This window comes from Mus musculus, chromosome 8 (genome assembly GCF_000001635.26).
Source record: "Mus musculus strain C57BL/6J chromosome 8, GRCm38.p6 C57BL/6J".
NCBI lineage: Eukaryota > Metazoa > Chordata > Mammalia > Rodentia > Muridae > Mus > Mus musculus.
In genome coordinates, this window is record NC_000074.6 from 88,105,457 (window position 1) to 88,118,626 (window position 13,170).

At 43.4% G+C, this 13,170-nt stretch overlaps 1 long non-coding RNA gene across 1 annotated transcript in view; it reads right to left on the reverse strand.

Moving 5' to 3' along the window:
- Gm2716 (predicted gene 2716) overlaps positions 1-13,151 on the reverse strand; it is a 73,710-nt gene extending 60,559 nt beyond the window's left edge. The window contains exons 1-2 of the long non-coding RNA NR_151771.1: positions 12,910-13,151; positions 7,017-7,181 (exon numbers count right to left, since the gene is read on the reverse strand). This is a non-coding gene — a long non-coding RNA (predicted gene 2716). The remainder of the gene's footprint in view (positions 1-7,016; positions 7,182-12,909) is intronic.
- Between the last annotated feature and the right edge of the window lie 19 nt (positions 13,152-13,170).

Here is a 13,170-nt window from a genome sequence, read left to right on the forward strand (position 1 = left end):
GGGGTGGCCACAACATGAGGAACTGTGTTAAAGGGTCACAGCCTTGAAGGTGATAAACACGGAAATAGGAAGACACTTTCTCAAAAACAAACATCGACAAGAGCTTACTATTGTAACATCGACAAGAGCTTACTATTGGAAAGAGAAACTCCTGGAAAGAAACTGTGTTCATGAATGGAAACTGAAAGGATTCTGTGTCTGCAGCCTGGTTGGAGTTTCAGTCTGTAGAGAGGTTGGAATGTTACAGGTCCTGAGGTTAATAACTGCCTTGGGCTAAATTCTGGACCTCCTTGTCCACCTCCGTGTCAGAACTAACATCTTGTGACAATAGATTAAAAACCTTTTAGAATCTATTAACCTAGCAGATAACTAGTTTCTACCAACCTGAAACCTCAGAATGGGATTTGAGAGCATCTAAATCCTATAGAAAAATTTACCCCATCTCAAGGTACCTACTATTACCCCATCTCACCACACCCACTACCCCTCTGACGTATACCACCAATGGATGTTAAACTTGCCTTGGTTTATGACTTTCTTTGTTCTGTAAAACTATAATAATTTTGTGAACCTGCTTCCACATAGAAGTAACCTAAATCTGTATTCCTGGACTCTGGCCACTAATAATAGTTCCAAAAGAGAGCTGTAGTTTTGACTCTATATAGCCCAGGCTGGTCTCAAACTTGTGTTTCTTCTGGCTTAGCCCCCATGTGCTGGGTTTTCAGTCAAGAGCCAATCCACTCAGGTTTGGGGTTTTCTTTGTTTTTGTTTTTGTTTTTGAAACTGGGTTTCTGTGTATTTTTGGCTGTCCTAGAACTCACACTGTAGACCAGGCTAGCCTTGAACTCACAGAGATCTGTCTGCTTCTGCATCTGTTTCTGCCTCCTAAGTACCTGGGATTAAAGGCCTATATCACCACTGTCCAGCAAAAAGCTTTTTATAAACCAGGAATGGTGCTGCAGGCCTTTAATCCCAGCACTACTCAGGAAGCTTGACAGGTGGAGCTGTAAATTTGAAACCAACATGTTCTACACAGCTAGATACTACATCTTTTTATTAATCTTTTATTTCACCATCCTAAATTATTTGTTTATTCTAATTATTTATTGGTGTGCTTATCATTTTACATCCAGGATCACATCAGCTACATTTTACTTCTTGCTTTCTGACCTAATTCCTTTCCTTCTTTTCTTCCTTTTTCTTTCTTTTCTCCTTCCTTCCTTCCTTCCTTTCTTCCTTCCTTCTTCTCCACCCCTTCCTCCTCCTTCTTTCTTTTCTTCCTCTTCTTCCTCCTCTTCCTCTTCTTTCCTCTTCCTCCTTCTTTCTTCTTTTTCTTTCTTCTTCTCCTCATGCTCCTTCTCCCCTCTTCCTCTTCTTTCTTTCTTCCTCCTCCTCTTCTCCTCCTCCTCCTCCCTCCTCTTCCTCTTTCTCCTCCACCTCCTCCCCCTTTTTCCTCTTCATCTAACTACCCCAACTTGCACCTCTAGCACAAAGTCGAACAAAAATGCTGAGAGTGGGGACTGGAGAGATGGCTTAGTGATTAAAGCCCTGGCTGCTTAAGGACGGGGCTGTTCTAGCCCCATCACTCACAGGGTGGCTCATAATCATCTATAATGACCTCTTTTGATCCCACTGGGTACCAAGCATGCACACGGTGCACAGATATGCATGCAGAGAAAGACCTGGGCACATCAATAACTTTTTAATGTGTTAAGAGTAGAAACATACATAGGCAGGTAGTGGTGGCACACACCTTTATCCCAGCACTCAGTAGGCTTAGGCAGACAGGTCTTGGAGTTCCAGGACAGCAGGGCTACTCAGTGAAACCCAGTCTCAAAAGAACCAAAACTAAAACCAAAACAAACAAACAAAAAACCCAGTAGGAACTCTTCTCTTTTCCCTGTTGGAGGAAAGCATGCAGACTTTCACCATAGATACGTGGTTCACTACATATGTATAAGTTGTATATACATCCTTGATCATGTCGAGGCCGTACCCTTCCATTGTATTCCTTCTGCTGCTGTGGTAAAACCGTGATAAAAAGCACACACTATGCCTAAGCTGTATAAGGTGACTTTACACTCTGAGCCAACTTACAGGCAGGCCCCGTACTTTGTTTTTGTTTCCTGTTTTTGAAACATTGTTGGATTACAGGGGTCCATTCACTTCATTTTTGTCTCCACTCTGAAACAAGATCAGAAGTTTCTAGTAGCAGACCCCAAAGTCCAGGAACAAGACAATAAAATCCCCCACCTGAGGAACAGCCTGAAGAGAAACAAGATTGAGAGATGTCTCATCTCAGGATAGACCATCTGTGCTGGGCAGCCCATCCGGTGGTTAATCATTCATGACACAGGAATGCAGTCCAATGAGTATCCTGGCACCAACCAATGAGGTTTTAGATTATGGTCTTTAGATTAGGGTTTTACTGCTGTGAACAGATACCATGACCAAGGCAAGTCTTATGAAAGACAACATTTAATTGGGCTGGCTTACAGGTTCAGAACTTCAGTCCATTATCATCAAGGTGGGAGCAGAGCAGCATCCAGGCAGGAGGAGCTGAGAGTTCTACATCTTCATCTGAAGACTGTTAGTGGAAGGCTGACTTTCTTACAGCTCACACCCACAGTGACACACCTACTCCAAAAGGGCCACACCTTCCAACAGTGCCACTCCTTGGGTTTAGCATATACAAACCATCACAATCACCTAACTCTAACATAGTAGCCAATCAAAATTGTACGAATCTCAGGGCTTTGGACCCTACCAATCACATTAGAGATTACTTAATCCTTCCAGAGAGTGTGCCCCCCGCCGCGCCCCCCAGGTTCGCTATAAGATGGCCTGTGCACCTTTGTCTGGGGTCGTCACCATTTTGATTTGGTGGCAACACCAACATTCTGGTTATTTCTGCAAAATAAATGCTCGCTGTCCTCGCATACCATTTGTGTCTGGGGTCTTCATTCAGCGACCCCTGAGCCCTCACACAGTCAAGCGCTTTTCTGCAGCAGTTGAGGTAATCGTGTGGCAGTTCCCCACCACTCCTAAAAACTGAGATGCAGTCCTCACCGTGGACCAGCACCAAACCAGACACAAACAGAAGATTCAGAGATAAACTCAGCTACAAACATGTAGTTTCTGACAAAAATGTCAAAAACACACCCTGGGAAAAAAAAGACACTTTTTTCTACAAATAGCGCTGGCAAAACTGGCTATCTATTGCACAAGAATGAAATTAGACCCATATCACTCACAGTGCACAAAACCCAACTCAGACAAGTCAGAGATCCTTTTAAAAACCAGAAACATTGAAACTGCTAAAAGGAAAACACGAGGTAATACCTTAGAACAGCAGTGTAGGCAAAAAAAAAAAAAAAAAAAAAAAAAAAAAAATTCCTGAGTACAACCCCAACAATTCAAGAAATGACTGAAGAATTGACATAAACATATGAGCTCTGCACCACAAAAGAAACTATCAACAGAATGAGCAGATAGCCAACAGAATGGGGAAAATCTTTGCCAGATGGACCTCAAACAAATAATAGCTAGAATATATAAAGAACTTTACTGGTTTTTTGGTTGGTTGGTTGGTTGGTTTTTTTTTTTTTTTTTTTTTTTTTTTTTTGGCTTTCCAAGACAGGGTTCCTCTCAATAGCTCTGGCTGTCCTGGAACTCACTTTGTAGACCAGGCTGGCCTTGAACTCAGAAATCTGCCTGACTCTGCCTCCCGAGTGCTGGGATTAAAGGCGTGCGCCACCACGACCCGCTCAGAACTTTACATTTTAAAAACCAAAAATTATCTGGACAGTTCTCAAAAGAAGAAATATAAACAGCTATTAATTTTTTTAAAAACAACATTCAACATAAGGTTAAAGAGATGGCTTAGTGGTTATAAGCACTGGCTGCTCTTCTACAGGAGCCAGGTTTGCATCCCAGGACCCTTGTGGAAGCTCAAAACCTGATGCCCTCTTCTGGCTTCCTGGAACACTGCAAGCATATAGCACATAGACATACAAGGAGGCAAAACACCCATACATGTAAAATGAAAATAAATAAGCCGGGCTGGAGAAATGGCTCAGCCGTTAAAGGCTGGGCTCACAACCAAAAATAAATAAGTCTTGCGGGGAGCAGACAGGGTTTCTCTGTGTAGCCGTGGCTGTCCTGGAATTTGCTCTGTAGACCAGGCTGGCCTCAAACTCAGAGATCCACCTGCCTCTGCCTCCTGAGATTAGCCGTCCTGGGGAGAACATCAAGGTCCATTCAAATTAGAAAATGTCCCTCCTAAACAGACAGGCTTGAACCAAAGAACTCTTGTTGGCACTCAATTATCATAGAGCAACCAGATTGTGTAAGGCTGTCGTCCACCTGCAGGAATCATTCAGTTTGTGGTGGCGACCAGAGACTCACTTGAAAGAACAGATCTTGGAACTCATGCTAGAGCAATTTCTAATTGTATCAAAGGAGATACAGATTTAGTCACTGTCCACAGAGTACTGGGGAGGCTGTGGCAGAGATAATTTAAACAAAGGAGAAATGGGTTTGAAGTCCACAGTCTGGGAAAGGAGGCAACGCTCTTGGAGGAGTAGCAGAGGGCTCTGGCTTTGAAACCAAGGCTATCAGAACCTCAGTTGGAGGGTGTGTCTCAGGATGAAGAACTATGGAAGCTGTACTAGTCTGCAAGACCAGCCTGCAGGAGTCTTCCTGAATAAACGGGGTGTGTATAAAAGAAGACGCTGCCTGCTCAACAAATGTTAGCTTTTTCTGAGCAGACAGACACCAAAGACTGGACAGTGGCATCTGAATTCATTTTTCTCCATGTCCCAGAACACATCTCCACCACATTCAGCCACTCACACATGTATATAATTTAAAATAATAACAAAAAAATAAAGCCCAAATAGAAGACCACCAGAAAGCAACAAGCAAACAAGCTCATAATACCGCACACAGAGCAGAGACACAGCACAGAGATTTCCCAGTGAAGAAAAGAATTCTGCATATGGAAAGAAGAGCTGTTGAGACCTACAGACCTTCACTAGGAAAAAGCTTCTTTAGTGTCAGCAATGCGGGGAAAGCTTCAGGATTAGCTTGTTAAATACCAAAGATTTCACACTGTAGAGAAACCTTATACAATCAGCAACCAACATGATAAGAGATCTAGATGGGGTTTGATCTTAATAATCTTGATAAGTACTTAATAACATGCCAAGAAATAAAACCACATCAGGGGGCTGGTGAGATGGCTCAGTGGGTAAGAGCACCCGACTGCTCTTCCGAAGGTCCAAAGTTCAAATCCCAGCAACCACATGGTGGCTCACAACCACCCGTAATGAGATCTGATGCCCTCTTCTGGTTCGTCTGAAGACAGCTACAGTGTAATTACATATGATAAATAAATAAATAAACCTTTAAAAAAAAAAAAAACACATCAATGCTCATGGGGTGGGAAAAGCCTCAGTCAAACCACACATCTTCATACATATTCAAGAACTCATCTAGGACAAAAGCCCCTTTTCATATCATGAGTGTAAAACAATGTTGTTAAAAATCAGAGAACCCTGGGCTGAAGAGATGGCTCAGCAGTTAAGAGCACTGACTGCTCTTCCAGAGCTCCTGAGTCCAATTCCCAGCAACCACATGGTGGCTCACAACCATCTGTAATGGGATCCAATGCCTTCTTCTGGTGTGTCCAAAGAGAGTGACAGTGTAGTTACATAAAACAAATAAGTCTTTAAAACAAAAACAAAACAGAGAAGCCACATAGCTCGGCGCTGCTCACAACCCTAACCAGAGGAGCTTCTTTTCTCACTGGGCAGTGGGTAACACAGAGGCTCCATGGTCCAAGTCCGGAGAGTAGGTGACTGTTGAGTGCTCAGAAGCAAAGAGGACATCTCTCTACACCGTGGGGCTCAGTGGCCATCGCAGAAGAGGAGGCAGAAAGAAGACGGGAGCTGGAGGACATGAAACTGTCCTCTGCATGTAGCACAGCGTCACACTCAGAAAGTCATGGTGGCTGTGGGTCCCTCCACTAGATCAAAGCTGTCAGCATTCCAGCAGGGACGGGGAGACGCCCATGAAGCTCACTAGCTGAGGAGCTAAGGACACCAAATGGTTGCTGGGGGAAGAGCGTCAACTTTCTTCAAGGATGTAGCCACTGTGAGTTTTCCATGACCAAATAACCCCACACTCATGCTTATGCGAGGAGTTTGTCAGCATCACTGTAGAGATGCCAAGGAAAATGGAATGAAGAGTGTTGTAGTCACTTTAGGAGAGGTACTGCAGAGTCCTGAACTGAGTAAAGTTTTCACATCAAGCAGACTGCTGTTAGGAGAAGGGGAAGGGGCTGGGATAGATGGCTTAGCAGTTAAAAGCACTTCTGCTGTTCCTACAGAAGACCAGGATTCTGTTACCAACACCCACATGGTGGCTCACAACTTGGCTTAACTTCATTACCAGGGAATCCAATGTCCTCTTCTGGCTTCCTTGGGGACTAGCATGTGCACACATGTGTGCACACACACAAAAACACACATAGTGTATAGACACACATGAAGTAGGCAAAGCACGCATACCCACACAGTATAAAGAAAAGAGCAGAGAAGCAGGAAACAGAGTACAGGTCCTTGTAGTAACTGGATCTAAAATGCCAGGAACCACAGTTGCATCCAGAGAGCTGGTGAGACGTGCCTGGATTTTTGATATGTTGAAGGCAGAACCAGCTAACATGATGTTCACAGATAGAGGGAAGGAAAGAGGACAGGAGGGAGTGGGGAAAGTAATGAACTCAGCCACACACAAATTCATTTCTGAAACAGCCCATGGACTTCTCAGTGTGAGGTTTAAAGGGTATGGGGATGTGCCAGCATCACCAAGGGCAATTGCCACACCCAGGTAAGAGACGACAACCTTCCATTGCTGTACTGGCTCCCCTTCCAGGAAGCCATTTGTCTTCCTCTCAGGGATGTTTAAGGCCTTTTGTTCATTGTCTTTAAAAAACATATTAGGTGATTGATTACCTTACAGTGTGATGGGACACATTGTGGCGTTTCCAAACATGGATGTCCTTAAACTGTGTCCTTAGTCCTTTCTCTCCTCGGTGCCCTCCTCCTGCCTTCCTTCTGCTTGTCTATCACACGACCCTCTCTTCGTCATTCCTTGCCTTAAAGTCCTCTCCTTCTGGGCTAGAGAGATGGGTAGTGGTTAACAGCGCTTGCTGCATCTTTCCAGAGGACCTGGGTTCACTTCCCAGGACTCTCATGGTGGCTCACAACCATCTATGATGCCAGTACCAGGGAATCTGACACCCTCTTTTGACCCCCCCCAAGGCACCAAATTTACATGGTGCACACACATACATGTAGGCAAAACACCATGCACACAAGATAAAGCTAAATAGACCTTAAGAAATACATATTTCAGCCGGGCAGTGGTGGCGCACGCCTTTGATCCCAGCACTTGGGAGGCAGAGGCAGGAGGATTTCTGAGTTCGAGGCCAGCCTGGTCTACAGAGTGAGTTCCAGGACAGCCAGGGCTATACAGAGAAACCCTGTCTCAAAAAACCAAAAAAAAAAAAAAAAAAAAAAACAAACGAAATACATATTTCCTAAGGGTACACAAAGAAAATTGGTCTCAAAAAACTTAAAAAAAAAATTCCTTTCCTCTCATGATCACTTTTCTAGTTTCAGGACTAGAACACACACACATACACACAAAAATAAACATCCAACTGTTTTAAATCTAGGCCCTACATATAAGGAAAGTATGCAATGTTTGTCTTCCTAGGTTTGGCTAATTTTGATTGACATGATTTTCAGTTGTACCCAATTTCTTTTAAACATGTTGTCGATTTCTCTACACCCATGTGAAATTCCATTGTGTACTTGTACCACAGCTGGGTCATACAGCAGCTCCATTGCAAGGTTTTGAGGAACTTTCATGCTGATTTCCAAAGTGTCTACACCAGTTTACAGTCCCAAAAATCAATAATTAGAAACTCATCGGGCATGGTGGTGCACGCCTTTAATCCCAGCACTCGGGAGGCAGAGGCAGAGGCAGGCAGATTTCTGAGTTCAAGGCCAGCCTGGTCTACAAAGTGAGTTCCAGGACAGCCAGAGCTATAGAGAGGCCCTGGGCTTGGTACCTAGCACCCACCACATCAGGAGGCTGCCAATCACCTATGAGTCCAGCTCTAAGTGAAGTAGGTGCCTCTGGCCTCTGGGGGCAGGGGACATCAGGACACAAGTGCACGTAGCAACATAGAAACCCATACATAAACATAAAAGTAAAAAGTAAAGAATATTCTTTCCCCACACAACACGTATTTGTTGGGGGGTTGGTCTGGTGCTGCTATGCATTCGAGTGCTAAATACTGGTCCCCAAGATCTGGTTGCCTCCAACAAGGAAATGCTCACATACACCAGCTTTTGTTGTGTGAATCTTGTCCTCCAAGTTAATTGGTCTATGAAAGGCTAAGCCCTGTGGTTGGGCAATAGAGGTAGGAGAGTGTTTGGGAACTGGCTTTAATGCTTTGTCTTAATTCGGCCCCCAAATTGGGAATCTGAGTGTCCAAACATCGAAGATCCCTGTCCCCATTGGTTTTTGATTGATTAATACAGAGCCAATGGCCAATGGCTGGGCAGGATGAAAGAGGCGGGACTTCTGGGTTCCCTTGGGGAAGAAAGGAGAAAGAGAGGGTCCACCATGAGAGGGGGCAGGCCATATGGATGCAGGAAAGGAACAGGAGGGAGTAACAGTTGAAATGTAGGTACAAGAAGGAAAGTGGTTCCTGGAAGGGCTGCCTAGTAATGTCTTGGCAGCAGAGATAGGGGGCCACCCAGAAGGAGCCAGGGCAACAAAGATAAAATACAGATTTATGAGGTATTAATTCAGGAATGCTGGAGGGGAGTGTTTGCTGGCTGTGGGGAGTTTTAGAAGTGACCAACCATTGAGCTAGTCAAGGTATATCAAAACTAAGCTGGTGCAAATCCAGAGGGCTCTGGCCGGTGGCTGGGAGCATAGAGCTGATTAAGGAATTCCACGCAACAGGAGGGTTTCCGGTTACCTGGCTGAGGGTGCCAGGTAGAGACAAGGAGGGAAGAAAGAACACAGAAGAGAAGAAAAAGCCACCTTGAGAGGAGATGGACCACACAGCCAAAAGAAACAGCAAGTGACCAGGAATGTAAGTTAGAGTAGTTACCAAATGCCCAATCTAGGCTTCCAGCTTGTAAGTAAAGTACCCGAAGGATTGTGTGTCTTCTATATGGGCTGACTAGAATTTATAATTTCCTTTCCATGTGTTGTCACATGTGTTTCTTGATGATAGCCACCATTCTGACTGGAGTGAAATAGAATTCCAAATTAGTTCTAATTTGTATTTCCCTGCTGGGTAAGAACATGGAACCATATTTTCAACTACTTACTGGCCACTTGCATTTCTTCCTCAGAGTGGCCTTCGAGCTCCACAGCTCTGCAGACAGCTTTAGCACTCACTGAAAGTTTGTGAGTCTTCACCTGGACCGGGGTGGGTTTTTCAGCAATGTGGCTGCTGCTTTGAGCCATCCTTACTCCTAGAAGGGTCCCTCACTTGCACTTCTGTTAGTAATCCCAATAAAAGACCCTTTGGTACCAAGTTGGACAATCATTACTTTGCTCTGATGTGAGTTTCCTTTCTTGGGTGACTAGAAATATGTCACTGGAGCGTTCTCTACCTTACTACTAACTTCTTGCTTAATAATATGATTTCATAATAACTCTAATACATTTCTATCTTTAGGTCTACTAGAAAACACCCCTGACTATGTACCAATGATGAAGGTAACCTTATTTGAGAAGGAATGTACCAGGGCCACCATACAGCCATTGTACCATACATCCATTGTACAAAAAGGCCTTTGTTGTGGAATGATTCTATTTGTTGAATCTAAAATTTTTGTCTTTTAGGGAGTCTTCTAAGCTTTTTATCACTCTAGTCTTGGTTCTTCCCAGGAAAGATCTGCCACACAGTAAATACATTCCTCCAATTCCTCATTTTCTCACAGATTTTATCATAAAGTGATCTGAACTTTCCTGTATCAATTGAAATGATCCTATTGATTTCTTTCTGATTTTTTTTCTGTATTTTTTTTTTTTGAAACAGGATCTCACATACCAAAGCTGGCCTCACATTGTCTATATAGTTGAAGATATCATTAAACTCCAGATTCTCCTGCATCCACCAAGTGCTGTGATCAAACATGTGCACCATCATGACTAACTTGAACATGTTTTGTTTTTTTTTTTTTTCTGTCCTGAATAAGATTTATGTGCCAACTTACACTTACTGACTTGACTATTGTACGTCAGAGTATCGCTGCATCTCTGGAATGAAACCAACTTGGTGTCTTGAATTTGGTTTGCCAGGATCTTACTGAGAATTGTCATGCCTGAATTCATTAAGGAAACAGCTCTATCATTTTCTTCTTTGTCATGTCCTTATATGTCGGGTATTATGGTAATGCCGGCCCTGTAGGGTGCGTTTGGGAGGGTTCTTTCCATTCCTGCGTTATGGAGCATGCACTTGGGTATCGTGGCTCTACAGAATGTGGCTGGGAGGCTTCCTTTCATTCCTGGCTCATGAAACCGTTTGAGGAGCTTCGTTCGTTGTTAGATCTTCTTTAAAGGTTCGGTACAATTTGGCCGTGAACTCCTGTGGTCACGGCCTTTTCCATGCAGGGAGACTTTTGATTACTGCTTCCATCTCCTTGCTTGTTATGGATCTATTTAAATTATTTGTATGGTTTTAATTTTTGTAGATTATAAGTGTCTAGGAATTTATCCACTTCTAGTTGTTCCAGGAGTTTTTTAGAATATAAGTTTTTAAACCACTTGTGTGCCTGGTACCTTTCAAGGACAGAAGACGGCATTAGACGCCTGGATTTGGAGTTACAGACACTTATTAGCCGCCATGTGAGTGCTGGGAATTGAACCTGGGTCCTTTGCAAGAACAGCCAGTGAGGGGTGGGGAGGAGGTATGGGATGTGCAAAAGTCGGATAGCAGGGGGTTGGGGGACAGATCTGGACCAGTCTGATCTATAGAGCAAGATTCTAGACAGCCAAGGCTACACAGAGAAACCCTGTCTTGAAGAAAAAACAAAAACCAAAAAGACAGAGTTCACTGTGTAGTCTTGCTAGCCTGGAGCTCCCTGGGTAAATCTGCCTGCCTCTGCCTCCTGAGTGCTGGGACTTAACGTTTGTACCACCACACTCAGCTGCCTCTGTTCTTAAAAGAAATGGCGCCGGGTGGTGGTGGCGCACGCCTTTAATTACTTTAAGCACTTGGGAGGCAGAGGCAGGTGGATTTCTGAGTTCCAGGACAGCCAGGGCTACACAGAGAAACCCTGTCTCAAAAAAAAAAAAAAAAAAAAAAAAAAAAGTAATGGCTATGGGCAAGGGTGTAGTGTAGCATTCCTTTAATCCCAGCAAAGGCAAGAAAATCTCTGTGAACTCAAAACCTACCTGGTCAACATAGAGAGTTACAAAACAGCCAGGAATATGTCTGACCCTGGCTCAAAACATCAAGATGTCATCATCTAATAAGTATATTTTATAACTCATAGGTTTTGATCCATAACATTAAAAATTCATCTCGAAGCTGGGCATGATGGTACCATGCTTTTAATCCCAGCACTGCAGGTAGGTCTCTGAGTTCTAGGCTAGCTTACTCTACAAAGTGAGTTCCAGGACAGTCAAGGTTGCTATACAGAGAAACCTTGTTTGGAAAAAAACATAACACACACACACACACACACACACACACACATCTTTAAGTCAGGCTTGGCAACTCACACCTGAATACTTGAAAGGCTTAAGCAGGAGGACTGCAAGTTTGAAGCCAGAATGGACCTTTGTAGCAAGTTCATGACCAGCTTAATCTACAGAGAAAAACTCCATCTCTAAAACAAACAAGTCATCGTAAAAGTTTAAATGAGATAATGCATGTAAAGGGTTTGGACCAGAGAAGGCTCCTTAATGGGAAAGTTTAGAAAGTGCTACTAGGGTAGAGGAGTCTATAAAACAAAGGAGTCAGGAGCTGATAAGTGAGTTAGGGCAAAGGTTGATTAGTAAAACACACAATGTATCAATTTTGGGAACATGGCGGTGTTGCTCAAAGACCTTCTCAGCCCTGATCTGTGTGGCTGGATCCTTTCCGTCTTCTTGGGCCTCTCAGCTCAAACTTCCTTGCAACACTTCTGGACCTCCTTCCTCCTGTCTTTAATATTGGTTGCTTTTTCCATAGAGCTACTGTTATCTGAAATCAGTTGCCTACTTTTATGTTTATTGCTCCCTGAAACCTTTCACTGTGAGGAATGCAATCTTATCTACCGTGGTCATAAATATAATGTAATATGGGACAAATACAATGCGTAGCATGTCATGCAATAAATACCTCTTGAATGAATCAATGACCACCAGGAAATAAACAGAAATAACAGGTCATTTTAATCAAATGTTAATTTTGCTAACCCTGTACATATTTTTGTTATACTTACAAAGACATACTTTGTGCATTCTTTTTTTGTTTTGTTTTGTTTTTTGTTGTTGTTTTTTGGTTTTTGTTTTTGTTTTTTTGGTTTTTTTTTTTTTGTTTGTTTGTTTTTCGAGACAGGGTTTCTCTTAGCCCTGGCTGTCCTGGAACTCACTCTGTAGACCAGGCTAGCTTCGAACTCAGAAATCCACCTGCCTCTGCCTCCCAAGTGCTGGGATTAAAGGTATGCGCCACCACCGCCCGGCACTTTGTGCATTCTTTATGACTATATTGGACGACATGAGGAGAAAATAACCAAGAAAGAAATCCTTCCTTAAGGAATTGGATATCTAAAGAAGAGAAATCAAAATCAAGGAAATCTGCTTGGGGGCGCTTCTAGTACTTACTGCTGAACATATCTCAGTTTCTCTTTAGTTCCTTGAGGGCAGGGATAGATTGGTGGTCTCTCCTTAGCAACCAAAATACTGCCCAGAAGTTAGTGGGCGCTCAATCATTGTTTTAAGAACTAAGAAAGCAACCAAGCTTAAAAATAAAGTATGCTTGGACAGAATTCAGTTCCTCCCCGAGGCAGGAGGCGGCGCCATGGCTATATCAGCCTAGCTGCTCGCTATTCTCGGCCCTTCCAGTTGAACATCTAGCGCTGGGTT